Here is a 25,832-nt window from a genome sequence, read left to right as displayed (position 1 = left end):
CTTTTCCTGTATGATGTTGTATGAATTCTAACCACTCTCCTTTCCTCTTTTGTATTGTCTAATTCTCCTTTGGTGGGTGAAACAGCCCCCTGACGCCATCTCTTGGCTAAAGAATCGGGGCGCTTGGCGACATATAAGACCCACGGATCTCAGGGTAAATTACATATCCTCGATAGCTGCCCGGCAAGTGGAAAGATCCGGTGTTCGAGTCCCGGTTGAGGAAATATTTTTACTCTTGTGATCCGTTCGATTCCGCCTTCCCCACCTCTATTGTGTTCGTCCTTTATACGTGTTCCTATCCCTTTTCCTTATATATGTTTCTGTATATATGAGTATATATATATATGCATATGGGTTTATAGTAATATGTTTAATTTTAAAATATTTAGGATTAGTTAACGTCGTGTTGACGTGATAATGGGCAACATGTTCCAGCCCTTAAGTTAAGGTAATTTAATTTAGTTTCTCTTCTTAATTTACGGCCAATTGCCAACCCACTAGTGGTCTTTCTTTCAACTTCTCCTTCACTAACACTGGAAAGGTACACGTTCGTCACTTACACTTTCGTTTGTTATTATATCCCATGTGAAATTGTACAACCACTACAGCTGAAGGGGTGGACGATGTCGCACCGAAGCAGTTTTACAAGATAGGGCAAACGCCCAGACAAAATGGGGTTCTGGTCTGGTCTGGTGGGTCGAGGTAGTCCAGGGTGTACAGTGTTAGACTACAGACAGAAGGCTCCCAGGTTCGATTCCCGGGCAATACACTTTGGGCACCTTCAGCTCCACTCAAGCTATGTGATTTTTCGGGTACCAGATCTTCCTGGGAAATCATAACCGGCACAGGGAAAGGAACTGGCGCCCCTACCCTGATGTGTGAAATTCACACGCCGTCGGGCTTAGTACTGGGTGAACTCTACCATCACCTACCAAACCGACCTTAGGGTTGATTGCTGTGTTTATATATATATATATATATATATGCATACAGCATATAAACAAATTAATATAAAAATATCTCATGCCTTTTAACCATCTCTCCTTCTCCCGCCCCTCCTTACTACATTCCCTCCACTAGCCCACGATCGATTGGCTAGTTTTGAAATCCTGCCGCCAGAGGCGCGTCGTCGGATTGGCCCTCAGCTCGCGCACCCCTTCCCCTCTCCCTCCCCTCCGGCCCCAAACCCCTGTACCGCTCTCCAGCTCGCCCTCCCCACACTCTCAGCCCCTTCGCCGCGCAGACGCCAAGGCTCCCCCCTCTCGGCCCCCCCTCCCGCGCTCACGCCTCTTCCTCCTCTTCCCTCAATGCAGTGGATCGAGAGAGGCCGTCGCAGAAGAGAGACCCCGTGCCTCGTCGCTCCAACCCATAGCCCCGGCGGGGAGCCTCTCCCATTCGCTCGTGTGACTTTGTGTACCTCTCTCTCTACGTGTTTCAACCTATCCGCTTTTTATACACACCTTGCGTGCCCTGCGACGGCCTTAGCGAGCCATTCGTGCCGCGGAAGGAATCTCCTCGACACTCTGGACGTACCCCTCTCCCCCCACCGGAGATCGAACGGCGTGGTCGGCGGAGAAGGGTGTGATCTCCGGCCGGGCGTCCCCCGTTCTACCCGGGCCGAAATGCCATCATCATCGCCGTTCGACTGAGGTCGTCGATTCGACGGAAGCTGAAGCTGTATCCCGGTCCCCCTCGAGCCCTCCCACCTCCCCCCTTCTCCCACCCCGTCGCACACGTCTTAAACCCCTCACCCCCTTTTTGGGTGAGCTACCCCCTTCCCCCCATCTGCCCCCTCGGATCCTCCCCCGCCCGCACTCCAACCGGCGTCCCAGTGTACACACCCCTTCCCCCTCCACCTCATTCCGATCTTATTTCTCCCTCACCTTGCACTCCACCCTCTCCTCACCCTGTCTCCGGTGTTTCTCCTCACCTTCCGGCCCTCTTCCACCTCGGTGAAAAGGTGATAGGGTTGTTTTCCTCCTTTTCCTTTTGCCTCTCCGACTCCGTCAAAGTTTTAGCCCAACTGTCGACCGGATTTCGTTTCGTGTGTGTTTTTGTGTGTGCCTTGGTTGATCGGAGCGGGAGATGGAGGAATAAATCCCTCGGCCGTGTCGTGGACGCCTTCGCATCCCAGCATCCCTCCGCATCTTCCGTTCGGAGGCAACAATAGCAGGCTTTAGCAGATCGCCAGCTGTATTTTTCAATACATTTTTTGTCTTCCGATCCCGCCTTTTTACCCGAGGTCACCCCTTGCATGCAAATTGGGAGATAAATGAGGTCTTAATATTCCGCCCCCGCGCTTCTAGTGGGCGTGATACGTTTGCAGCGTCGAGTGTTCTCCCAATTTGAATGTCCTATAAGCGGTCCAATTTTTTTCAATTGGTGCCTTCATTTTATCGATAGAGGGTGGCGTGTGCTCGCTAATTCTGCTGGCACGAATCTCTTCTCTAGTCGTCAAGTGTGTTCCACCCCGTTCCCCTTTCGAGTTTCCAAGTGTTCCCGTGAAAAGGGGTTAGAAGTAATAATATAACCGCCCGCCGGAGGGACTGCGCCGATTCATTCCCTCACGAAGAGAAGCGAGGGAAAGAAGGAAGGAAAGGTTGAGCGCCGGAGCAGACGGCAAGTGACCCCGACCCGACAAGTCGATACCGCTCCGATCTTTGGCCAGCAACTCCACACCGCGTTCACACGGGTGCCCACGAAGTTCTCGACCTCTCGCTCAGTTCAGTGTTTTACGTACAAATACATAAATATTCGCATAGTTGTTATCGGTCGGATCCGGCGGGGAGGAGGAGAGGAATGAAGAGCGATCGGCTCAACAACCTCCGAGGACTGAGGAGGTGAAGGAAGGAACAGCGCTGCTGCCTTCGAGCGACGAGCCTGTGGAGAGGCGAGGAGAAGGAGCCGAGGTCCGTGACCACCTTTCCCGCCACTCATAACAGGTGAGCTTTCCTCGTGAGAAGAGGGTCCTTTGTGAGAAGGCTGGCCCAACCCTCTCCGACCCGCGCGCTCTCCCGGTGAGAGAGAGAGAGAAGGGCCGGGACACCCTCGAGTCCACCATGCTCATTGCCTTGGGTCAGGCCTTCTTTGTCGCCCTAGAGTGAGTAATGTGGAAGAGAGCTCTGCAGGCTCGACTCTTCTTGTTCTCTTCTTTCTTCAAACGGACAGTTGCAATTATTCACGAGACTCTCAGTCAAAATCTTCGATCCCATCGCTCAATTCCTAGAAACGGCCGTGTGGGCAAGTGTTGCTTTTCCGTTATGTCTTGTCGCCTTTACACAAAAACCGTGGCTTTAGAGCGCCCATCCGTAAACTTGCCCGGGAGCGTGCATTACGCTGCCACGAATTTTCCCACGCTTAATTGTTTCCCGATATTCTGGATTGCTCCGTAGTGGTATTTGAGACTACCTGTTTTTACAAGAAGTGTTTTTGTTTGAAAAAGTAACCAGCAGTACCGAATAATTAATTAGTTGACGCGAGTGTGAGGGTTTTCTCACATTGAAAAAATGTTTTCAATTTCGAGTCGGGATATTGACGTGGATGCACTTTGATCGAGTCACTAGGATTCTGGAAATGCAGGGTGCGGTAGCAAAACTTACTTTTTTATAGGGCAAAACTCCTTTAAAAAAGGAAATTATGTTGGCGCACCCTGCAATTAGTTTCTTCGTCCATATTAGATTATGGATCAAAAATATTTTTTTGAACAATTTCCTTGAAAATACATGATTTTTTAAAACAAAAAATGCCATTTGGGCTGTAGTAATGGAGGTTTCTGGGACTTTTCCTACCAAATATTTTGTTAGTTAACTACATTAAAAAATAATCCATAATAAATGCGTTAAATTTTCAAATGTAATAGTGAAAACATCTTAGTGCATTTTTTTCTTACCTTAACATTTAGATACTCTTTGATATGGAGGGAAATACCTTATACTTAAGATAGAAGTCACATAACACATTTTATGTTCTAAGAGTCTACAACCATAGCTTTCATGTTGTGACGACAGATACACCAACGAAAAGAATAATTATGATTATCCGATAAGCGTCGAATATGAGTGGAAAATACTAATTTATTAAATATAATCGGTTATTTCATTTTTTGGTTCTTCGTATGTCGAAACTAATTTACCAATGGCTAACTCATTACGCGTATTGCTTGATGGTGATGTCATTGGATTGAGAAGATTAATTCCCGATATGATGGTACCATATTTATTGAATGACGATGAAATTACTCTTGTTTGGCGACCTGTCTTGAGATGAGAATTAATTTTGGCTCCACACAAGCGAAGCTTGTTTGATCGATATTACCATCTCCATTCGTCAAACAATGAATTACTGTTTAAAATATTAAAGGCTTTATGGGTTTTCCAGCAGCCCATTGATGGTCCGTGGGATCTGGTAGACTTCGAAATATTTTGCCGTTGCACCAACTACCCTTGTGACTAATGCCCTCACATCTCGGGGGCGTGCGCTCCTAGATAGTACGAAATGACCTGGATGCTGCTTTTTAATGCCTTGGGCGAGGTTGATCTATGGCACTACATATGACACTCATTCACCACATACTGTATGAAAAAAATTATTTTGTTGAGGAGTGCGAAAGAAGTCATTCATCGATTTTTTTGCTTTTTTCTAATAACTTCCTTTATATATTTACCATTATAAAGTTATTAATTCTTATTGCACTTGTTTTTAAAAACCTGTACTCAGTGTTCTGTGAAACGCTTTTTGTCCTCGATAAAAATTCATTAAGTTATATCTCGAGTCCCGTATAATTGAATATTCAATTACTTTTACACAACTATGAGTATTACCCAATAAGTATATTTTTCTTCGGCATAATATTACGTTTGGTAAAGTCTTTTAGGTTTCTCATACTTTTAAGAACGTCACGAATATGTGTTTTGCGAATGGCTATATGTCTCACAGAGCCATGTGAAATCAGTTGGAATTCAATTACAAAAATACTGCCGTTAGTATTTTTCCGGTCAAGTAACACCTAAACTAACATTTTGTTTTATCCTTGAAATCCTTCAGAGAGAATCCTCGGTGGGACTTGCCTGTCGGGGTTAATGATTATTTTTACCGTTACATTTTGAATATTTATGGCTGATAAATGTAAGATAATTAATTGAAAATTATTTTAAAATTAATTTGCTTTTAAGGTCTCAACATAAGAAATAAAATTACGATATGTTGATCGCTAGATATTAAGGAAACATATCGTCTCACAATGATAGTGAATTTAATGAAGCAGTTTTTTAAAGTGCCATTTACATTATGTTAAAAATCGACATGCAAACTAGCTATCATGTAAATAAATTGATTTGAGAGATAGCTCAGCCCAATACTTAAAAGTAGACTTAGTAAAAATACATTTGTGAAGCACGAAGAAAGAATCAAGAACTTTGCGTTTCCACTGGAAAGAATTTATAACTGCCGACTGGCTTTGCTACTCTTGCGAGTCCAGATGAGTTTACAGTGTAGCGAAACGAGTCGACAATGACAAATTCTTTCGTATGGAAACGCAGTCTTTGATTCTATCTACGTGCTAAATGATAAGAACTACTAATTTGAGTTCCGATTAAATGATAATACCTGTTTACAATTTTATAATAAACTTTTTCCGTAGTAATCTACGATTTTGTGCCAAAAAATACAAAAACATAAGAAAAAATGACAAATAATATATCTTGCTGTATCGTCAGGGTCTGTTGTGCTATGGCCAAACATCTAATGCTTTCTGGTGTGCCTACATTTTTTCATGGCAAGGTGTATGGCGTAAAAAGATCACGTAGTCGGGTATTCGTATGTTTCTTAAGATTAATATTATAATTTGATTCTGAATTAAAACGATTCTCTTAATTTATAACTACTATTAATCATTCATTATACCTATGAATGCTTAATTAATAATCTAGATGTAATTTATCATATTTCAATTTCTTGCCCCAAAGTATTCAGCCATTAGTTTTGAGTGAAATCTTCATGCTAGTTTATTTATTTATTTATATATACCCTACAAGCCACCGTGAAACAGGGGGAGAACACACACCGAAATAATTGAACGCGAACATGACTCTACTGCGGTCAAACAACGTTATTATGGTCCCCTATCGTTCGAGGAAAAAAATATAAAAAATCTATCTGTTCTACACTTTATCTCTCTAATTTTATTGACATGATATCTCCTACCGTAGTACTATGAGGGTAACAATATACTTTCAACATCTTTGCTAACGAGACGACCTTCCAATTAATGCAAGAGCTCAATCTGTAATTTAACCTATGCTCCGTGAGTGATTCCCAGCCTTGCTGCTCTAATATTTTGGATGCGCTTCTAAGTTTATCATGACTACGTTTTATAAATCTCCCTCCTCTATGCTGTAAGCGATCCGATTCCGAAATTGGTCTCGAAAAAATAAACACGAAAACCAAACCTGATGAGATGCTTAAATAACTTGAAAGGTTATATCTCACACTTTAAATAGATTTTTGTTTCCTTTTCAATTAACAAGGAAGTAAAAAAATTGTACCATATTTTAAAGAAATATATGATGCAATTATACTAATTATACAAGTAGTTTCAAGCAAAGGTTGCTTCGGAATCTCTCATCACTTCTTGTATAACATAATACGAGGTGAACATGATTTGGAGGGAAGTGAGCGATGTGGTTGGAGAAGAGTAGAAGAATTCTTTTCGGATAAAACTGCCGAGAGAATTTCACTGACGAAAAAAACTGCTTAATCATAGTATTCATTTACTCAAGAGCTCCAAAGACATTCACATTTAAGATTTTACTTTCCAATTAACGTTAATTAAGACCTTTCTCTCATCGAGAGGCGTCAAAATTATATCGGCATTTTTTAAATCAAGATTAATTATCTGATTCTTTCTAATTAAATCATCAGAGTTCACGATTGCCGTTCTCGCGCCATTCCTTGTGATTTGACTCTCGTTCGATTTAATAATTATCTCTTTGAATTTCGGGGGAAGGGCATACATCTTCCGTTTCACGCTATTGCAGCCTACAGTTTCTCGCAGGATTTGTTTTTTCCGACGAAGTTCAGGATTCCATGAAGGGAGCAAATCTCTATTCCCACATGGAAGCAAGCAAAGTGATTAATAAAAATGCTCGAGCGCCATCTCAGAGCTTGAAGTAGTTTTCAAAGTTTATATCAGGCAAAACAAACGGATGTTTGCAGTTTATCTCCGTTAGAACTTCCTCAGTGGAACATTTAGAAATTCCTCCACAAATTTCTCCTTTCCTTTACCCGCCGCACCCTCTCTTTGAACCGCTGCCTGCTTATAGTTTCGCCGCCCACCTCAAACTCATTCTCTCCGAGAAAACCCTCAGGATGTCGACTTCCGTGTATTCCTCTCTCAAACCTAACTATTCAGGGTAGAACAATAAGGATAAAAGAAGGGAAAAAAATTCTTGGATGAAGTTTGAGGGTGTCATCTAGGACCTATTCAACAACGCAATCGTTTTTCCCAACGCGACAGTTAGGGCTCTATTCCAATAGCCGATTTCTCTGAGGGTTTCCTTGTGAAAGAGGTAGAGTGCGTTTTCTATTGCGAATAAAATGGGGTAAAATGTATTTAATTTTGAAGATGGAGTTTTTGGATAAATTCCTGATAGTCGCTGTTGCGTTATCATTCTTGCTGCATGTACATTTTTAATTGATTGTATGCTAATTAACGGAAGCCGGTAAAAGAGAGAAGGAGAAGTAATTTGTCTTCAAATTTCGTTGCTAACAGCAACGAAAGTTACAAGCCTCTACTTAACTACACCCGACACGCATGTTACCATTCTTTTTTTTTCAAACGCCCCACTATCACTCCAAATTGGTTGTCGTACAGAATGTCGTCTCATGGAAATTTAGGGCATGACCTGAGCTGCTTATGGCACTAGTTCTCGTGTAGAATACGTAAGATTCCAATCGTAGTCTATCCTATCTTTCTTATAGTTGCTATTTCTTGAAAACCTTATTGAAACATGGCTCGTGTGACACTGCTTTTAAGGTCAGTCAAGAAATCTAAGAGGGTATGTGCTGTCTTTAGTATGTTTTGTCTTTTATTTTACTGCTCTTTGTTCCGCACGAGTTGGTTGCGTGTCAAAGGTTCGTCTTGAGGTTTTTGTTTGCCATTTATTTCTCACGCACACAGTATGAACTTTTTTCACCATTGTTATCTTAAAAACTCGACCTTCAAGAATATTTTTAACTCCATATAAAGTAAATTAATTAACATGGTTTTGCAAGAAGCGCTGAAATATTTATCTGCATTTATCAAAGACGAAATTATACTATATTAGTGAGCATAATAATTTCTTTCCTGGAAAGTTTTTATGTGAACCTTTGAGAAAGTTTTCAAATATATATGGCTGTGGGTACGGAATAATTTGGTTATCAGATAGAATAGTTGCGGCCTCGAGGAGAAATGCGGCTTCTAGGAGAAGTACACGTATCTGTACGTATAAGGTTGTCAAGAGTATTTTTTTTCTAGACTTACCGACATTTCTTGCCAATCCCTATATTAAACTCTGTATTTTGGAAAATGTGGCAAAATTCGATATTTGAAATATATAAATTTAATCAATTATCAAGAAAACCAATGAATTGGGTACTGGTCAGAGGTCCTCAGGATAAGCGTAACTCTAGTAAAAGTACGAATTTTTGGGGGGTGGCTGTGAAAGACTATCTTTCAATGTACACGTTGGTATGTCTACAATTGTTTCTTAGTTCAACTGTAAATAATCTTTTAAGAAGTCTAAAAATTTGCTTAAATCGTATTTCAATGTTCTTTAGCCGCAATAATAATATTTTTACCCCCAAGTGATTTTATATTGCTTAATTCTTACCAGTCCAGGTACTAATGTGAAAAATATATTCAATTATTGATATGAAAATCGCGGCTATGGCGCTTATTTGATGTGTTAATTTTCGGTCCTGCTGAAGTCCATCGTTTTTTGAGTTACAATTGTCACATTCAATCCCTCGACCGTTACCAGTGCATGGGGTATGTCGGTGAAATAGTAGCCGTAAGAAGGCTTCACTCATGGCTTACATTTTCCAATGAGACTGATTTTCGTATCAAATGTTTATAAATGGTTAATTGGAAACCGTTCTGCAAATCCATCCCCAGTGATTGTAGGAGAATCAGTTTCTTCGCTCTGCCGAAAACCATTCACAATCACAGCCAAAAGGGTAATAAAGACTTCCACCATATTTTAGATTTCTTTTGAAAATCCTTTGAAATCTTATCTGGTCAGCTCTAACAGCTCTATTTATTTTGTATACGATTTAATTTATTGAGAACCTTAGTAGCTATTTTCTCCGTCTATGTTTCTTCGGATGAACGCCGAAATATTTCCCTTTTGTCATATTAATGGAAATATTTCGAATTTGTTATGTATCGGCTTAAATTCATGAAAATAAAAACCATGCATTTTCAATATTTTCACTGTTTCCTTACTTTCGAAATAGTAAAATATGTCTGTTTGCACGAAAACTGAGATATTCGAAAATTTCGGCGAATTTAACGCTCTATCCTGTTTTAATACTGTTCTGCTAGCCTGTTGTGTTTGTACACTCGACAATACCCAGATAGAAAATTTTCTCCCAGCATATATTTTAAGAAAAAAAGTCAACATGGCCCAGCCATCGGCCATATGGAAAGTCTTACATGGGTCCTTTTTCCTCCTCGAATTACGTGGCAAGGTGCTTCATTTTGAAATGTATCTATTCATGCTGCTTGCAATTCCAGTGCAATTTGGGAATCCCTTGTACTCGTACGTAGTTTGTATATCTTCAGTTAAATATCATTTTAATCACTACATTGAGGAATTGAAGCTCTCAGAATCAGTTCAGAGGTCACCTCTATTAACTTCCTATACAATGGCACCCTTATTCAAAGGATTCATGGTTAGACTTGAGGGGAAAACCGGAGAGGAGTTTTCTTTTTTTTTTGAGGGCTCTCTGCCTCATCCTCTTGCAATAAGAAATAGCTGGTTACGAAAAACATTCGAGAAAAACGTGCACTTGACGCAGAAAACTCACATCTCCAGAAATCTAAGAAAACTCCTCTCCTCTGTGCTTCCGTTAACTGATTCTAACGCATTGACACGAGAAAACTTCCCCAACAAATCTCATTAATAATATTCTTTCTTCAAAGTATTTGGAATGGATCGAAAATTTATCCTTTGTTATCCCTCTGTATAAACCTTTTAGCGAAAGAATTCATGGGCAGAGAGGGGTATCGAGAAGGCCGAGCATAGTGAAAGATTTCTCTTGGTTGTAAGGGATTCCGCTGCTTCTCTAATAATGTGAATGGTCTATTAAGGTGGGTTGAGCGTTCAAGTTAAGTTTATCTGCTGAAGGATACGATAAATCATAGCAAGGATCCTTGCGCTATAAGCAAAAATTGGCATTCACAGAGTGAAACAGAATAAGGGGACCAAACTATCGCCCTTAATTTGACAATGGAAGTAGTCCGTTGACTTCCGTATCGGAAAGTAAAGGCATAAGAATCAACTACTGGCTTTTGACGTGTTGCGCGGATGTGGCATTTAAAGTTGGGTTGGGGAAGGTTGAAGAATCTCTGCTGCAAATTTGTTTTTGATCTCTGGCTTAATTATTATTCTAATACAGTTAATTTTTATGAGAACAGAATTAAATTATTAATTGCACAACATAAGGCCATTGCGATAATGCAGTGAGTTTTAATTCGCCTTTTTAGTTGTTTGCCTTCACACCTTAAGCAAGATGACTTTGTTACCCTTGCAAATGATAAATTCGCCAACTATAACAAAATAGCAGTTTTAAAACCCGAAGGTGCTCGTTTCATACTCGTAACTTTATTGGAAATAAAGAAAGATAAACGTCTAAATATTTACCAATATTTTCATCGCTAAGAATTCAGCTTATATAAAATCCTTTTTCTTAAAAAGGGTAGGTAATTTTGATGGCTATCTCTCCACTCGAGAAATAAATTTCCATGAGTTCCCATGGCCATTAGCTGCAATCAGTCTTGGGTTATCGTAGGAAAAATGACTTAAGTAATTAAATTATTGCATAAGATTCCCAATTATACACTTTCCGTTACATTTGCTTTAAAAAATAACAACCTGGACAAACAGAAAAACCTCTAAATTAGCTATAGGAAAGCCTAAATAAGGTTGGCACCTGCAAATGCCAAATCGCTGGACTTAAGCCTGAGGTAGTGCCAAAGATGGCGAACGAATAGACCATTGTTTTTGGAAAATGCCGTTTGTTTGATCTTTATGGTGTGTATTTGGGGTATATGTGTACATACATAAAGCATGTATACTTGTGGGACGTGTTAGCCCAGGGGTAGAGCGTTAGACTACTGACCGAGGCTCCGAGCACGAATCCCGGGCACACCTCGGGGCCCCCTCAGCTTCATCCGAGCTGTATGATTTTTCGGGTACCATAGGTGGTAAAGAGTAAGAATCCGATCCCCCTACCCTGTGTTTGAATTTCACTTGCCGTTGGGTTTAGTATTCGGTGAGCTTTACCAAAACCCAGCAAACAGACCTTCGAGTTTATAACTATATTTATGGTTACATACGTGCATACCTAATGCACCACCTAAGAATGTAGCGGTCGTTGCTAGCTGTCAGCTCTCATGCTTGGAATGAAACCCCTTTTATTTACACAGCTAATCGCTAGTAAATTTTTATTTAATACTGATATTATAACCCCCGTTGACACAAACATTTCTGTTTGCTCGTATTTTTTTATTCCCGAGTCTAAAACATATCTCATGGGAATTGTTAATCCTGCAACTGATCATAATATTTTTTCTATTCTCCATCCGAGGACTGAACTCGAGAAGCATAGATTCATAAATTGAATTATAAAAATTGGTCATTTTTGTCATTTAAAAAAATAATTGAGGTTAGACAAATATGGAAGTCCCTTAATTATTCTTAAGTGAAAGTTTTGCAGTGATAGTGCTAAAAAATACCAATTATTGGATTTATTCTGCCCATGCCCAAGTTTGATATAAAAACGAGGAAAATATTGGAAAAAATTTGCAATTGGAACCGTCCATTCGAGAATCAGTCTCAAGTTTATGTCACGGTCTATTAAAGCTCGCTGGGCGTAAATACCATATCGTCCGCAAGGAAACGAGCTCCGGTGTCGTGAGTCGAGGGTGATAGGATCACCACGGAGGGCATTTGGATCGTGACACTCGAAGGCGGCCAAATACCGCCGGCACCGACCGCAACCTCCCGAACACAGGCAAAACAGCTCTCCAAGCTCCCATTGTTGTGCGGCGTCATTGTGTGGTCGCGGCGACCGGGAACTCGTCTGGCCTGCTTTGATAGGATTTTTCGGTGTAGAAGCGAGGGTGACAGACACGCGTCCGCACCCCTCTTCCGGATGCGTAAAGGGCAGCGGGGGAGGACGGAGTTTGTAGGAGGTTTTAACGGCTGTGACTGCCGCAAGGCCTAGGACGAGGGGGAGTAAAATGCTGTTGTTGTAAGGGGGGGATGGGGAGCGTAGGTGCGGGGCTAATGTTAGTCTGAGGGGGAGAGAGGGAAAGGAGAGGGAAATGGAGGGAAGGCTGAGACCTATATGTCGGATGGGAACTAAAAAGAGGTTCGGGAAGGAGGGAGGGAAGCCAAAGCCTTCGTGGCAAGTGCAATGGGGGCGTTGGGTGAATTTTTCGGCGCGAAGTCACTACGCACGGCGGATATGGGACTCACCACAAGACGGCCTCGTCCCGTTCCTTGCGTGCGGGGGTGTGCCAGACCGGGTTCGAAGTAAGGAAGAGTCGAGTTGGGTTTTTTTTTATTTGGGACGGGAGTGGGGTACACGGAAGAGTGTGTTGCATGTGTGTGAGTGATAGAGAGAAAGAGAGAAAGAGAGGAAGAGGGGAAGGGGCCAGGGAGGGGTCGGGTTGCGGGTCTTGCGGTGTCTACCTCTCTCCCACCTGAGTTGGGCGGCGGTTAAGGCTAGGGGGGTGGGCCTCAAGGCTGGAGGGGAAGCCGTACAACGGTAAAATGCAGGTGAGAGTGTTAGTATGAACGTAGGGTAGGGGGCGGGATGGGACCATGGGTGGGGAGGTGGCTAGAGGGGTGGACAGAGAGGGGGGTTGGGGATGGGCGTGGGCGGATGGGTGGACTGGAAGGCGATCAAGTGTGGTGGGGGAGGAGGTGCGTCGCGGATGGTGTGGGCGTCTGGGCCTGTATTGCGGGCGTTGAGCTCACCTGCGACGGTATTATTAAGGGCCCTCGGAAGGGGCAGGAGGAGGGGAAGTGGGACGAGGGAGAAAGGAGGAACTCTGGATAAACAATCCGAAGAGAAAGTGAGGGAGGTATAATGGGACCCGAGAGCAGACTGTAAACATCCGCACTCGACCGCATCCTCAGCCGACGCGCTGTTCGGTATGGAATGACGCACGTGAATGCACCACCTAGCCGCCACCATTACACTCAGTAACTCCGTCACAGTCAAGTTCAGTTACTTCATTCTTTAGACCAATTGGCAGCGGAGCGTTTATTTCCGCCTGCTTAATTTACAAACCTCACCGCCACCTGCTTATGTTTATTGAACTCTATGAAGTGCCAATGTTGAGATTCCTTGCCCTTATCTCTAACGATCATGCATTTTTGATAAGAAATACTATTACGTTCAACTCGACATTATCAAATATAGTTCTTTGTAATGAAAACGACATAATTTTTAATAATTCCTCGCCTATCATTGTTGAAGTTATTTTATGCTTCCCACAATCATATAGAATTTTCAAGCGGAATGATAAATATTAAAACGGCACCAGAGATAACCAGTAAACTTTTCAGAATGCTCACGCCACGACTGAACCAATGGCATCGAAGTCACTCCAAGCGTTCTAATCCACGAATGCGTAGGTAAGGTGTGGTTAATGAAGTCTCGATCCCGCGTTAGCAGCAATATTGGATTACTTTGCTGACTAAATATCGACTTGCAGAAAAAGAAGACCAGCGGCAGATTTCGTGTTAATCTTAAGTGATTTAAACCAGATATCGAAATCATTTAAAGAATGGGGATTGTGATTAATTTTCAGAATATGTAAGGTACTGAAGGGTGGGAATAAATGAAAATATACGAAGTAAATTATAAAATTGGTGGAATCAAGGTAAGCATTCCGGAACAGTTGAAATACTTACGTCTTACACTGACGTCAAACATGTCATGGGTAATATACATTGGAAGAATATACTCGTCAACCATAAAGAAGCTAAGCTTCTCCACACGGAAAATGTATTGAAAAATTAGGAGAGAGGTATTACTATGCTTTAGTTATGCTTTAGATCAGAATTCACGTCAAGTATCTGGGATAATTTATTTAGGAATTAGATAAGGTTGTGAAAAAATCCATTGTTTGTCGAAAACTGCTCATAGAGAAGAATGAGCGTAGTGGGTATGCTGGAGGAGCAAAGGAATCATTCAAGGAGCGAGGCAGAAGTTCATCGGAATCCAAGGCCCATCATCATCTTCGGTTTAATATATTCACAACACAACGCAGCCGGTACGTAATGTAATACGCATGTTGTTCAAATTTGCATGCATGCAGTTTTCATTATTTTTAACGCAATCATTGCTGAGATATTAGTATATTGCATAAACAAACTTAAATAATCTACTAGCTCGCGTGCCAATAATTCATTAAACCATGGGTTCTACATCTACATCCATACACTACACCGAAAGAACCTGCGGCAGGGGGTGTTAGGCCACCAGTCATACTATGTATTCCAGTACTTGACACACGGCACATCGTGTACAACTGAAAGAGCGCGTGTAGGGGGTAACCGGACATCAGTTGTGCAAATTCAGTTGTACACATTACGAATAGTCTACTATTAATTATAACTACTCCCTGGACTAAGCGAAAAGGGCAAATAAGGGAAATTCAATAGAAAGCCGACCCCGGTGGCGGCGGGGTAACGTCCTCGTCTGCCATTCCAAGGGTCGCGGGTTCGATTCCCGCCTGGGTGAGTTTTCCTCCACCTAGGGCTTGGGTGTTTGTGAATGTGACCATTGCTATCGTTGTTAATAGTTCGATGTAAAGGCCAAAATGTGCTTTTTTCGAACTAATACTGAATAAATAAAATAAATAAAAAGGGTGGGATCAGGTTCACACACCACGCAATAACTAATTACTAGGGTAGAATGCTGCTCTTGATGGACGGAATAATTCACAAATGCATTAGATCTATAAATTTATTTACATGCCACCCCACAGCCCAAGGGCTAGAGTCAGGGACGACAGCCATTAGTGAGCTGAGGAGGAATGTAACGTTTATGTTCCAATCTATTTTCACTAGTGCTAACCCATTTATGTCTTAGTGTTTCCCCCTTGAGGTGTTATCACGTAAAGAATGATAGAATCTATCCGTTGGGCAGTCGATCTCTCTTATTTTGTGATAATGTTCTTATGTAATTGGGGGCTGAATTATATCTTCTTTGCTAGATGAAAGACCAAACGATTGGTATCTTTGCATTAAGTTTAATCTCACTCTGAAATGCTTGCATATGGAAGGGTTCCCATCCCATATCTTATAGCTAAAGTGCGACACTTTGCGTTATTTCACCTAAACTTTTCAAGAATCTAAGGGTCCTTCTCTGTATCTTGTTCGATTATACGAATGATCAGTGTTATTTATGATGGATCCCATGTGTTCAGCCTATTCTACGTGTATGTGGGTTCTTACTAAAGAAAATAGCAGGTCTCCTCTTTTTTATCGATACATTTTTCGACTTTACGTTTTATTAATGCCACCTTCTTTAGGATCCCTCCGCAAACAGTGGTTATGTGCCTTCCCCATAAAAGATCGGATGCAATGGTGGCACCCAAGTATTTTACGCAGTCTGCAACGTTCACCCGAACACCCCCGAGTGTATATGTAAGTTTGTTGAGTGCACTCGTGTTTTTTTTTATTTTTTAAGAGATGCATTACCGAAAATTGTTTGGTATTTAAATGCAAACCACACTTTGTACACCATTATAAATCCTGATTGAGACGCTTTTTAGCATTTAATGTTCTGTATCGTTCACTGGTTCCCTTTAGATTATATTGTCATCGGCAAACAGTCTAATGTTGCATTTTACTTTTGAGGTTATATCATTGATATAAATAAGGAAAAGCATAGGGCCAATGCAGCTGAGGGACAGTAGATGTTACTTTTACATTACTAATTCTAATATTTATCTTTACATTCTATTATTAATTTGTGTTTGTGCTTAGTAAGGAAGTCCTGTGTTATTCAGGACAGTATCATTTATTTCGTACCCTCGCAATTCATATATCAAATCAGCGTAAGAGACTTTGTTAAAGGCCTTTTTAGAATACAAAAAATCGCATCTACTTATTTGTACGTTTTAACCGATTGTAGTATATCACGTATAAAAAGCCACAACGGCGTTTCACAGGATTTCCCCTTTCTGAATCCATGTTGCTGGGTGGATATGTTTGGTTGTGAGTGTCGTGAAATGCTATGAAGTTGCTAGCAATGATTTTTGGTCGGATTTTAGAGGAGAAGGAAATTAAGGAAATTGGTTGGCAATTACTGGGGTCTTATTTATTTCTGCTTTTAAAGATATTTGAGACGCTAGCTGCTTTCCAGTCCAGGAGAAATTTTCCTTCCAAAATCAATTTGTATTCTGAGTAGGGCGTACTTTTGGGCGCGTGGTCGAAATGTCCTCTAGTCCGAGGGATTTGTTTGTTTTAATGTGGAGGGGTTGTTGTGTTCTCTCTCTTCGCGTAATTACAATTCCATTTATCATTCTAATGGATCCTCTCTGGGTATGCTTATGTCTTAGGTGTAGACGCTTTTAAATAAATAAATTCAAACATTTGCTTTTTGTGTGCTGTCTTTAAATATATCACCGTTGCGGTTTTTAAGGGACTCTGTGCTTGAACGTTTTCACTGCAGTTCTCTAATGTACGACCAGAAAACCTGAATTATCCTCCAAGAATTTGCACAGAATATTTATTTTAAAGTGTGCTAAGAGGTTTTGCATGATTCTTTTTGTTTCCCTTATATGTGTTAAGTATTTTTCCGTGTCTTTTTGAAAGATATTCCTGCACCGGTTTTTTGAAGTTTTATTTTATCTCAAATGCAATTTCCTCCGTCGCCTCAAAGCTCTTCTAAGCACTCTGTTGTTCCATCGTGCCTCGTTGCTTTCGTGTTTTATTTTTCTAGGAATGTATGCATCCATAACACGTCTAATTGCACCTTTGAAGCACTTCTATGTGGGTCCAGTTCTAGCATTGTGCGTTTTCGTAAATGAGTTATTGTAGGTAATTTTTCTTAAGATAGTCAGCAAAATACTTGAAGTGCCCTTTATCGAAAATATATCTTTCTTCAGGGTTTCGCAATTTTATATTTTCAAAAGTTTACAAAAGTAGATTAGATAGAACATGCTTTATGGTGCAAACAGAGGGAATCGCGGAGAATCTCTGTGACAAGAAATTTTGTGACATATTTTATTATATTTTGGTGGAAGATACCATGTTTCTAAAATCTCCGTATCGGATATTCATATTCTTTTTTCTGATGTTTAAGCACGAGAATAGCCTAGTGTGCGAATCCCAGAGAGTAAACTAATATAGTTTTCCCTGGTATAATTCTCCATAAGTAGCTCGTATTCAACTAAAGTAAAGCTTCTGGGCATGAAGTACCAAAAGTAAGAACTAATTATTGCCTTAGTTATTAGCCATATATTTCAACAAATAATAAGGGATAAGAATAAAACAGTCCAACCGCTGTAGGACGATGTTCGGGGAAAAATTAGTCTGGTATGTATTCACCCCTTGCCACACACCCTGGCGGTAGCTTGCAGGGTACATAAATAAATGAATAAACAACTGATGAAGATCGTTTCTTTATATTACCTCTTCCTATTCATCCCTCACGTCTCGTACTTAAATATTATGGATTTAATATTACTGAGTAAATGCGATAAAAAGGTCAAAGAGTAATATTATCATTCGCTGGTTAGGCCTCATTTAGAATATGCTGCTAGTAATGGGTTTGGAACGAATTTGGATTGATTGCCGATTTGGATCGCATGCAGCGTAGAGGAGCTAGATTTTTGAAACGTTGTTATGCTAATCTTAGTAGCGTATCCAAAATATCAGAGGAGCGAGCCTAGGAATCAGAAAAAAATTCTAATCACTACCGTAGCGAAGTTTAAATTACAGATCAAATCTCTTGCATAAAGAGGAAGGACATCTCTTTAGCAGTGATGTTGAAAATGTGTCATTACCCCCATCGTACTACGGTAGGAGAGAACATATCAATAAGTTTCAGAGATCAAATGTAGAAGAAATGGATTAAAGATTTCATTATTTCCACAAACGTTAAGGGCTCAGCATAACAGTGTCCGACCTCGGTAGGGTCATATTCAGGCCCAAATTAGTCTGGTGTGGATTCATCCCCTGTCACAAACACTAGCGGTAGCTCGCAGGGTACTAAAATATCAAATCTAAAATTATTCCTATAGTAGTCGATGTGGAAAACGCAGCCAATTTAGGAATCTCAAATAGCTGCTGCTAGCAGTCAGCTATTTGAGATTTCTCAATTGGCTTTAGATGATATAATTTTAAATAAAGCCTTAAATTTGGGCTATCGGATGAGTTTAAAATTGAGCTTTAGTGACATTTAATAAAACAAAAGAATGCCTTACAAATGATATATTAATTGATTATAAAACTGTGATCCTGCAGCTTTCTCAATTTCTACAATATGAAATTCCCTATTCACTAGGTTTTCTAAGGAAAGTAAACTAGTGGGACTTCAAATTCCCTTTGAAGGCGCAATTGAAAAAATATTTCTGCTGCTAATGCAACGGAAATATGTTCATGTGATTTGATTTAGTGGCTATTTCTGGGCGGTCAGGAGAGGGAAGTCTTTGGTTGTCGATAACGCTCGTTAAAAGCATGGGTAAAGTAGATGGTTAGTGGTTACAAAATTTGTGAGAGAGTCTAGGCAAGCGGCCGAGTTTTCCGCCTGAGTGAGTGCCTGGATCCCATAGCTATTAAGTACTTAGCCTCTTGTATAACCTTTTACGTCGTTGGAAAACTCATCGTGCCCATTCGGTCTGATGAAGCATACTTAAATACTACTCAGGCTCTCCATTAATTATTTTCCTACCTAATTATAGGTCTCCGTCTATTTTTTTTCGGGAAACAAATACTCTCTACCATTATGACTGCTCATATTATTTTCTTGATAGCTTAAAATTTATAAGTGGAAGCAATCTGATGAACACAAATCCGAAATTTTTTTCTAATACAAAATCTAATTTTTCATGCTTAAAATGTCTTGACACATAAAGTTATAAATAATAATTGTATATTTATATTACATATAAGAAACGTAATCTTTATTAATATCTATTTTTAGAAATTCAACGCCCTTATATTCGAGGCAAAGGTACTTCTAGCTTAGACAAAAGAGGATAGTTGTTGATGATTTTTATGTTATGTACCGGTTGCCATTATTCGTGAAGCTTGACTGAATCGATGCATCTGTCCAGCGAGCCTGCACTCAGTGTAGCCAAAGGTTAAACATGTTTATCTCAAGGAAAGTAGGTAATTCGTATTAAATTAGGGAAGTCAGGATATTGTCAGGAAAGTTTTTAGAGTGAAAACAAAGTCACTAAAAATGCTGTCATTCCCCTTGACACCCGGAAGCACTCAGGCGTCTGCTGAACTTTTGCTTTCCCGCTCTATTTCCTTCCTTCTCCCGCCTCCTCCACTTTCGCTCCCGCCGAAAGTTCCTTCAATTCACTCGCCCTTAGCGTAACTCCTTTTTCGTCATTCAGAAAGTTCATTGATAGCAACTAACGTGCGTGCACGTTAAGCTTTCTCCGTTCACCATTGTTATCAAAGGTAAACATTACTTATTGATTGGTTGTATTTATTCTACGATTGAATTTAAAGATGAACCTCTAAGTATTGTGATGGTGTTGAAATCATATCTTCCTTCTACATTACTAATATATCTCCTGCTTTCCTCATTTCAGTAAGCAAAAGGCAAGGAAAACGCACTTACTTTCTTGTAGAAAAAAGTAAGAACTTAAAATTACTATTCCGTCTTTCTGGTTGTTGACCTTATAGTGAGGCATTATTGGATTGGTAATGGCGATCAAATTTTTCTAGACTCTATATACTTGTATATGAAGGTCCTTGATCGAACTTGAATGAGTTGGGAATATTTGATATGAATAAGAAATATTTTTGCACTTGTGATCTTCCCGATTCAGCCTTTCCCACCTCTCCTGTGTTCGTCTTTTTTGTGGTCCTATCCCTTTTCCTTGTATCTATTTCCATGAGAATGAATATTTGTTCGTCATATGACTGGTTTTTCGTATTTGAATAAGTGTGTGCGTGTATATATATATATATATATGTGTGTGTGTGTGTGTGTGTGTGTGTGTGTGTGTGTGTGGGTCGCGGTAGTCCAGGGGGTAGAGCGTTGGACTACTGCCTGGAGGGCTCGGCTTCAATTCCCGGGCAAGTCTCTGGGCACCTGCAGCTCCGCCCAAGCTACGATTTTACGAGTACTTGCTCTTCCTGGGAAACCATAACCGGCACAAGGAAAGGAACTGGCCCCCCTACCCTGATGTGTGAATTTCACACGCCGTCGGGCTTAGTACTGGGTGAACTCTACCATCAGCTACCAAGCCGACCTTCGGGTTGATTACTGTGTTTATGGTATAGATCATATAATGGAAAGGGATAGGAACACATGTAAAGGACGAACACAGAAATGGTAGGGAAGGTAGAATCGAGTAGATTACAAACATAAAAACGTTTCCTTGACCGTGACTCGAATCACGAATCTTTGACTTGCCGGGCCGATGCTCTGGCCATTGAGCTATCGAAGAAACGCAAATTTTGCTGAAATCTGCGGGGGGCTAATGTAACCACTTTCCCCGATTCTTTGGCCAGAGGATGGCTTTGGGGAGCTATTTCACCCACCAAAAGAGAATTTTATATATTCATATCACTGGATACTTACTTTTATTCAAATGGCAATGGACCTTGGCGACGTAATTGATAAAATAACTTAAGTTTTGATAAAGAATAACTGATTTTTAATATGATGTTATCGCTCTGAACAAATACAATGAATTGCGATTTTTTATTAGAGCTTTTCTATTTATATTGGAATAGTATTTCGCTTTAAATCATGGTTTTATTAGCGGCGGTGTGAGTAGAATGGTAACTTAAAATCTAATATCACATGACTCTCTCGCATGAGAGCTTTGGTTACCGCTGACCGCCATAATCAGTGTCTTCGCCTCCTATACACCTCCTTTGACCAGATCGGTGCGACATTCAATCTCCAACGCCGACATCATTACATGTGTATTATATTGATCCCCTCCTGTGAGCTCCCTTGGTCATGGACAGCTAATTGAATTGATGACTGAAGGGAAATAAAAAAAATGAATAAAAATTTAGAAGACTACAAAAAAATTCCTCTTTTACTCGGCGGTGTTTTTCAAGGCACGATTCCCTTCGGCGGCCATTCTTTCGTGCGTGAGTGTGTGCCTGGGGCGTGGGGATGGGCTCCTCCTCTCTCTATGGGAGAGGGGTTGGGACACGGGAGTGAAGAAGAATAAGAGGAGAAGGAGGTCTGATGTAAGATCCTTCGGAGGATGTTGCCCCCTTCGTGATGGTTCCCATGTTCCCTCTATCTCGCGGAGAGATTCCTTCCAAGGATAACCCGCTCGCTTGGTTTCAACCCCTCGTGGGAGCGTGTGGGAGTCTCGACCCCCTCATCTTCCTGTTAATGCGCGTCTAATAACTGAGGGCGAACCATAGCTACAGCCACCTCACGACGGCACCGAGTGGGACCGTCGTGAGGTGGATGTATGTCTCACATCAAGCTAAAGATTCCGGTGGGGTATTTGGATGACAGATAAATTCCTCTTTCTTACGCGAGCGTGCCAACTAGTAAATATTTTTGTTCCAACTTGGAGAATCCTGCATTATCTTTATAAAATTGGAATGAAATATAAAGAACGCTGAAAATGTAAGATTATGACTGATTTTAAGCGTGTGACCGTAGTTTTATTCATGGAGAACAATATTTTTCTTTGTAGTTGTCATAGCTTGCCATACGTAGACCGATGCAGTAGGGTATAATGTAACTTTTCATGTTCTTCAAGCTCACCTTTGAATATATTGGATTCCTCGAGATAATTTTTACTCTCCATTTACTTAAAAAGGACTTTTTCCACTATCAGTTTAAGTAATATTTATTGTACACTCATGTTACCACAGCGCAAAACCCTATAAATTCTTTCCACAAGCGAATTAGCAAAACACATATAACCACGAGAAAGCTCGGCTCAACTTATGGAACTTCATGATGAATTGTGTAAAATAAAAACTTCGTTGCAAGTTACATTGACATTTATTTAAAAGAACCGGTTACGTCGAACAGTCGACATAATCAGGCAAAAAATGCAGGATTACTTTTGCCGTATGCATGCGCATGGATATGGTGGGAGGAGAGGGCTAGGGTGGGGTTGGAAGGAGATAGATTTACATAATTTGCCGCGAGAAACATTATTGCATGGTTGTTTGGATCAATAATTAACATAAATATAATTGAAATCCTTGAGTACCCCATGCCTGTCGGGGTGAACTCTGCATCTTTGGTTTCCAGTGCCAACAAAAGACGATGAATGACACCATCGTAAAGGCCACGTCCCACGCCGTCTTTTTCGGTAATGCATACGCTCATCATTCATCCCGTTACAGCCGACCTTATACGTCGCGGTTCATGTGTCAACTCTTCCTGAGCGGGCGCCAGGTCTGAAATGCCCCCGGAGCCGATCTATGAGGCCCGAGAGTGGACGATGCGATGCGGGCGAGGGAAGGTGAAGCCGGAAGGAAAAGACGGCCTGGAAGAGGGAAGTGAGGAAACAGAGGGGAGGGAGGCTCTGGCTGGGTTTTAGCTGCGGGCCGGAGGGAGGCGGGGTGAAGGAGGAAACGTTCAGTGGCCGGAGGGAGATTTCAGGCGGGAGGGAATGCTTACAGCGAGTGGGAGGGAGCACGATACGGAGTTCTCCGGCCCACCCCTGCTGTGAGAGTGTGTCGCAACATTAAACCTCCCTCCCCCCCACCGCTTTTTCTCCCCCATGCTCTTCCTCATCCCACTCAGCCTCCACCCCATACCACTTCTCCTGCATTTTTTTACCTCTCCCCACCCTTCCTGGTATGCGAGAGCGAGCGGACCAAAGATTTGAGAATCGTGATCTGCCGACCGCACCACGGAAAGAGGTGGATAGATATGGAAAAGGGGAGAGATAAATAGATAATTTGTGATGGGTCGATAAAAAGGCGTTCTATGCTGGAGGACGACCTGAGAACGTACACCTACGTGGATAGGAAGGCGTCCTTGTTCCTTTTGTGCCTAGAGCTTTAGTATATGTACGAGTATGTGACGGCATAAGGCGAGCATCTTGTTCCCAAGAAAGAAAGGAGCACACGGGAGAAATCAAGATTTGAGAAGGTTCATTCATGACGCACGTGTGAATTCAAATGCATAAGTTTCAATTTTAAAGAACATTTCCTATTGAAAAAAGAGCAGTATTTTGATTGCTCATATTTCAGTTCTGTTTTTTTAGGGATGGCCATTTAATCTTAGAAGTTGATTATGCCAGACATTTGATGATTATTGCAGTATAATTAAGAATGTACTTCCTTGAGATGCAGCGTAGCATTAGTTATTTGTCAAGTTGAAATTAATAAGGTTGCTAATTTAGGTCGTGATTTTGTTCGATTATCCCGCTCTGAGTTTCTCATCATGCGAAATAATAATATCATATCATATTTCAGTATCTAAAGACTACTATTATATAAAATAAATGGATCGTAATGAATTTTTAATGATGGATCGCTGAAATAAAATGATTACTTAGATTATCTAACTTTAATATACAGGTTCACATGACTGCGACGTGAGTGACTTAGTTTATTTTACTTAGCGTGTTTATGCTTCATTATTAGGGATTGTTTCAAACCTTTTTAGTTGAATTTGTTTTCCTCTCCATTTTTATTGTCACACGAGAATAAAAATTATGGTCTTCTAGATCTTGAAACACAAAACTGTCATCCCACGTTAGGGCGTTGACCACAAAGACTGAATTATTCACTGGGTCAACTGTTAGGCTCCCCCAGTCTGATCGGTGGCCCGTGGTGGGGAATACGTTATGGTCGAAGTTAACTAAAAAGAAATTGATTGGAGGAGGACAGCTGTTCTTCCCAGCCGCTGTAGAAGTTAGTTGAGAGGTAGACAATATGTGTCTTGTGAGAAAGAGACAATTTAAAAATCAAAGAAAAGTACTTCTTGGTTCAGGTCAATACCACTATTTTCTTTACATTTTTAGTTTGTCCTTCTTACATCTCCTCCTTTTAAATGATTCTTTCGCTAACGCAATACTTCTTCTAACTTTCTTACTACCATAACACTTTCGTCCGAAGCATTGCTGAATATGTGGCATGTTGGACCTAATCTAAAGCTTGATCATTCATGATTAATTTTAATAAGCCGTGTGATTGGCATGAGTCAAAATTCTCTGATTTAGCTCTGCATACAGTCGTTCTCATGCCTATCCTTGGTTTTCGTGGCGATTATGTTAAAAGACGCGAAACAAAAGCGAGTCCTGGGTCACCTGTGTAGACCGACTAGAATAATTTGTGTAGAATTTCTATTCCTAATATTCCACCATATTTTTATAAAAAAATGTGGACTATGTTGTATTATCTTTGATAAACTCTGCGTCTGAATGTAATCAAATCGGTGCAAATTCTAACTTTGATTTACTTAGCCTTAATTTCCCTATCAGAATTAAGAATATTTTCCATTAATCGGGTCAAAATTTGTCTGGCGTGTATTCACTCCCTACTACACACCCTAGCGGTGGTTTGTAGGGCACTAAAAATTGAAAAAATGGATAAATTACAGTATTAGTGCTAAATGGTATCATATATAAGTTTGATTTCAGTTACGAAATAGATCAAATAATAATAATAATAATAATCTTCGCAAGACGGCCCTAAAGGTTTGGTGGAATACGAAAATATCTATTTGTACAAGCTAACTTTTCAATGTATTAATAAAAATCTAATATATCATGTGTAACACGTGATATTTTCTTTTCGCGCGTTTTTAAGCTCATTTGTGGCAGCGCTTGAATCTATCGTCATAAAAAATCATATGATAAAGCATTATTTTTACATAAATTTGAATTGAACTTTCCTGTAATTATTACTTTTTGCTAAGTAAAAAGGAACAAAAACAACTCAAATTTGAGCACTGATCAAATTTGTTATTCCGGTAGTCCCCCAGTGGTACTGGGAGTATTATGTAAGTCTTAATTTGTGTTAATAAAATACTGTGGCAAAATCGTCTCAGAAAATTTGGAAGGAACAGAACATCCGAAAATTCTTCACGACTGTATTTTTGCTGGTTCATCTCCAAAACCACTCTTTTAGACCCACGTATGGCAAGCAACCAATTCGGTCAAACAGCTTTGGCAAATACGGAAGAACAAAAATGAGTACGCACACATTCGAATAAAATCCGCATGTTGAAGTACTCGTATATGAAGCCTGCAGCTACGCTTTGGTATTTTCTTATTGGCAGAAAGTTGTTGGATTAGAAATTCGTCTGAATTGACCTAATACCGATTTCGAATCCTTGGCTTTGTATCAAGGTTGGCGCTGGTTTTAGGCCAAGGTTGAGCCACGATATTTTTCGTGGTTTATTTGAATAAATAA

General features: G+C 40.6%; 1 protein-coding gene across 4 annotated transcripts in view; it reads left to right on the top strand.

Annotated features, from left to right (window-relative positions):
• The first annotated feature begins 1,337 nt into the window (after window positions 1–1,337).
• LOC139700136 (protein turtle-like) overlaps window positions 1,338–25,832 on the top strand; it is a 744,763-nt gene continuing 720,268 nt past the window's right edge. For all 4 annotated transcript variants that reach the window (XM_071598677.1, XM_071598678.1, XM_071598679.1 and 1 more), the window contains exon 1: window positions 1,338–2,942. The gene's annotated coding sequence lies outside the window, so the exon portion shown is untranslated. The remainder of the gene's footprint in view (window positions 2,943–25,832) is intronic.

The sequence above is a fragment of the Hetaerina americana genome, unplaced genomic scaffold, assembly GCF_022747635.1.
Source record: "Hetaerina americana unplaced genomic scaffold, ioHetAmer1.1.p SCAF_10, whole genome shotgun sequence".
Taxonomy (NCBI): domain Eukaryota; kingdom Metazoa; phylum Arthropoda; class Insecta; order Odonata; family Calopterygidae; genus Hetaerina; species Hetaerina americana.
The sequence above is the reverse complement of the archived record's forward strand: the minus strand, read 5'-3'. Positions and strand labels throughout refer to the sequence as shown.